Source organism: Palaemon carinicauda, chromosome 6 (assembly GCF_036898095.1).
Source record: "Palaemon carinicauda isolate YSFRI2023 chromosome 6, ASM3689809v2, whole genome shotgun sequence".
NCBI classification, from domain to species: domain Eukaryota; kingdom Metazoa; phylum Arthropoda; class Malacostraca; order Decapoda; family Palaemonidae; genus Palaemon; species Palaemon carinicauda.
This window is the reverse complement of record NC_090730.1, coordinates 17941238-17946237: the sequence shown is the minus strand read 5'-3', so window position 1 is coordinate 17946237 and position 5000 is coordinate 17941238. Positions and strand designations below refer to the sequence as shown.

General features: G+C 32.9%; 1 pseudogene; it reads right to left on the bottom strand.

Annotated features, from left to right (window-relative positions):
- Positions 1 to 4540: 4540 nt before the first annotated feature.
- LOC137642474 (uncharacterized) overlaps positions 4541 to 5000 on the bottom strand; it is a 714-nt pseudogene continuing 254 nt past the window's right edge.

Here is a 5000-nt window from a genome sequence, read left to right as displayed (position 1 = left end):
TGGTCGGTCTCTGAGGCTAATCCTGCCTGATAGGGCAATGTCACTATCCCTTGCCTCTGTCATTGCTGGCGGCCTTTAAACCTTGTACCATATGTTGTAGTAAGTACTGAATCCTATATAAGTCACCTCAAAAATAGAATATGATTCTTCTTATTTTACTACTTAATTTGATATTTGGATCTTATTTAATGATGCTTATTTGTTATTTACGTCAGTTCAGCTCTGAAACTTCAAGAGAGTAAGAACTCGTAGTCAATTGGGCCTTAAGAATTAGTTTATGATATCATCCTATTTAAAAAAAAAAAAAAAATTCGCCCTAATGTTTCACCCATAGTTCATTTTTCAAAGGAATAAGCTCAGGAAATTCTAAAAGTAATCATTTCATGCAATTTCATAAGAAGGTGAAAATTTCCCAAATTCAAAGGAGATGTGTTGCACAGCAATTTATTCCTGAAGCCTCTCGGTGACGTAACATGCGCGGGAGGAACGAGTTTTTGCAACCGTAATAAGAGTGTTTTGAGTACCTGGAAGAAAAGTGTCCGCCGGAAGCGCTCGGAAAACCCTCTTGCATTTCCTCAAGTTGGAAATTCTCAATCATCTCTCAGTCGTATTTAAACCAAAGAGAGAACACGAGTTGTATCAGTTCATCCGCAGATCACACATAGAGAAGACATGGTAAGATATCTAAACTCTCTCTCTCTCTCTCTCTCTCTCTCTCTCTCTCTCTCTCTCTCTCTCTCTCTTATGAAATATTGTTTGTGAAAATTTGATCTACCAAGGTTATACCGATATTTACATTTACATATATTTACATATGCATGTGTATGTATATGCATATATATGTAAACAAAACAAAAATATAATGAAAATATTTTTTCTACTTCTCTATGATTGCTGAAAAGGTTTATGAGCAAATAATCATATTCAGATGTCCCTTCTCCCTTCCGTTCAATTCTCCTTAATTAATCATTAATGCCAATTTTTTTCCTCAGGCTCGTTCAATCCTTTTGGTCACCCTCATGGTGGTGTTTGTCGCCTGCTTGGCTTCTGCTTACCCGACCTTCGGTAATCCTGGATTCGGAGGAGTAGGAATTGGACATCCTGGAATTGGACAACCTGGATTTGGTAATACTGGCAGTAAGTAACAATTTATTAACTTCAAATCCTATATCGGTTGATAAAGCATAAGATCTAGATAAGTGATTTATTAGGTACGATAATGCATTTTTATAATATCAAATCTTACCCTGTCTCTCTAGTCCTGTAGTTGGAAGTCCTTACACCAACGCCTTCGGGGGTCCCTGCCGTTACTGGAACCAAGACCCGACTACCCTGAAATACTTCTGTACCGAAAGACCCGACCAGACCTTCCCAGGACTCTTCTAAGGAAAGCATCTTGTCCTTTAGCTGAAGAATGAAAAGAACTTTAGTGATGGAAAAGAAAACAAAATATATTTAAACACTTTCTCAGCACAAAAAAAAAATGTGTAGTGTCAATACTTACTGATAAGATTTAATCTTATGATTACAATTTAATGTGACTAGGAATACTAAAATCTTACGAAAAGACATTGACATTAAAACATATTCGTAATTATGAAGTCATCATTCAGCAATTAGCAAAGCGTCTTAATGGCATGATATATGGGATATTATGTTGAGTGCCTCTCCGTATAGAAATTGTTATGTTTTGAAAGAATCAAAAAGGTATTTGCAATTTATAATCAGCCAGACAGAGAGACAGAATTGTGTGAAATACATCTTACTACATGTTATTTATTTATTTAAATAAACAATTTGTTTATCATTTGTTTTCATTTATTTCCGGAAAATCATATCCTAATTAAATAAACACAATTACACATATATTTAGATCTATATCGATAAACATAAAATTTAAAAACGAAATTATTTCGTTTATAGCTTACAAATAGTATTTATAAAACTCGACAATAAAATATAATAACAATAATTGGTTTAATATATCTCTTTCCAAACCATATTAACACAAAGTGGAGCCTACCCTTAACGATGCGGTCACAAAATCCTTATAAAAAATAACCTCTAAACTGTATATAGATATTTCATAATTTTATGCTTAAAATACAATGATAATTACAGGTTTTCCTCATTACATAAATCTTTTATCCTCATCAATATTATGATCAGTAATCAATCGAGAGATTTAGATGCCGTTTAGATAGGTATCTTAAAACTTTCTTTTCAATGAAAAGAAGGGGGATTGTGAATATGTCGTAACATTGGAATAACATCCTGGATATTATTCATTTTAACTTGTTAATTATTTTGAATTAATACATATATATATATATATATATATACATATATATATATACATATGTATATATTTACATATATATATATATATATATATGTATGTATATATATATATTGTATATATATATATATATATATATATATATATATATATATATATATATATATATATATATATGAAGAGAGAGAGAGAGAGAGAGAGAGAGAGAGAGAGAGAGAGAGAGAGAGTGTTTTACAAGAGGTTACAAGGATTTTGGATGTCTCAAAGACTTATTAGTGCTCTTGGATAGATCGAGTTAGCTTAAACGTTTGAAGAGTTTCTATGATTTTGTGTAACTTGTTCTTGAATTCGTTTACCGTGGTACTGTTTACCACATTCGCTGAAAGTCTGCTCCATGTATTTGCTATTTTGTATGTAAAGAAATTACCACAGTGAGTTGAATTGTATCATTTCAATTCCAGTTTGCATCAGATACCTCAGGACTGGTTTGTGCTAAGCGTGGAGAGGTTGTTGTAGTCTAATTTGTAATTCCTTTGATGATTTTGAATTTCTCTTTTAAGTCGTCGAGTTTGTAGATCAAATAAGTTCAAACGTTCGATTCTCTTAATTATCTTAGTGTTGCAACTAATCTGGTGGCCCTAGCTTGTACTGCTTCTATTCTTGGAGCCCAAAATTGGACTCTATATTCTAGATGCAGTCTTACTAGTGTACAGCTGTAGTACAGTCTCTGCTTTTATATTTGAATAGTATCTTCATGTAACAGACTATGTTTTGTGCTTTTTTATTAGCTTTTGTACTCTGGTGAACTTCAAATCTTTGCTAATAATAATGCCGAGATCTTCCTCCTGAGAGAGACGCAGACAGACAGACAGACAGGTGGAGAAAGATAGAGAGCGAGTGGTAGGTCATAATTAATCAAGCTTTTTTCATAATTATTTTAAATGAAAAATTGCTGATGTTTCTCACTGATAGGATCTACTAGAAACAGATGATAAGAAATACTGATTTCACAGAGACTGCAATCTCATTATTCTTTAACTCTAAAGTATGCTTCACAGTAATTAGAACTACAGTCCCTTGGTGTCTGGTAATAATATTGATGAAACATCATTTGCTGTTATGGTTCGATGTATAAAAACCGATAATACAGTAATTGAAGCCTTTATTTGCTATTTCTGTGACTAAGATAAACTGTGAAACTTAGGTACAAACTGGAGTTATATAAATATGCAAAAAGAATAGCGCTCCAGTTAGTGATGCATATATTTCAATATTTGCCATTGAAATTATAATTTACACTTTCATAAAGGTTCTTAATGACTTGAACCAATGGATTTGAATTTAGTTAAATTTGTAAAGAAGGAATTTATAAAAAATACCTATAAAAAAAATAATGAATAGAGAATTTTCTATAAATTTCTTCAACTTTAAATTATGGACGCTCATCATTAAATAGTCCACTGTTGAATGTTTGTAAGAAAAAAAAAATGTTTTGATAAAAGCTGCTAAAAAATTTACGTTTAGCTTGGAAATGTTTATTATCTTATGGTCATACATTTATCAATTGGCTTTTTCCCTGGGGCATAATTCCCTCTCTGGAAACTCTTTGCAGATAATGGTTAAAAGATCCAATTATGGCTTTCACGTGTAAACTTAGTCACCATTTAATCAAATGATGACTACTCCTAGTTTCAATGTAAGAACTGAAGTATGGATTATAAAATATATAGAAATATATTATAAAATCATTATTTAGATTATCCATATCTATGCATATTCTAAATAATATTTGACTGATGATTAAATTTTGAAAGTAAAAATCTATTACAAATAAATTATTACTTATCAACATATCATTAGCCTATTTTAATTAAAACTAGAGAGCATTAGATCCAGTTGTCATTCTAATTTATTCATTCTCTGATATTTTATATCCTGGTTTCAAACAACTGTAGAAAAATCCATTGGAGATTTTTTACGAACTAATAATTTTAAATGCTGTTAAGTAATCATTCCTCTTACTTCCCAGCAAAATTAAAACACTTATATCTTTAGATTCCCTATTAATAGATAAATAGACACCTTAATACTTGTTAGTCTATGGATGAGGTTCTTAAGAGAATAAAAATACTATGTAACAACAATAAATATTTTTAATATCATATATCTTTGGCCTTTTTATCCAAAATTAAATATAAAAATATATTTTACAACGATAATTCTACAGAGAAAAATCTAATATTATCTTCCAAAACCAAATCCACCGAAGCCTCCAAATCCAACAGGGGGTTTGCAAACGTGTTCCTCGAGACACCTGTCGAAGCAGCACTTGTCGACGCCTCCGCACTTGCTGTCATTAGAGCATGTCTGTGGAGGGGCAAAGCTCCTGACGGGTGGGCACTGAGGTCTTATGGGAGGGCATTGACCTGGCTTGACGAAGGGAAGGGTTTCAGGCTCGTTGTTGCTCTCACAGCAGTAGGCCTGTCCCTCGGGAGTTCGGCACCAACGTCTGCACGTCTGGGAAGCACCCCCACCAAAGCCCCCTCCAAAGCCTGGGTTGACTCCTCCAAAACCTCCTCCAAAGCCACCTCCATGTCCTCCAAATCCTTAGTTTAGTCCTCCGCTGAAAGCTTGGTTTAATCCTCCAAATAATCGTTTATTTCCTCCGATATTTTTATCTTGTGCAAAGGCAACAGATGCC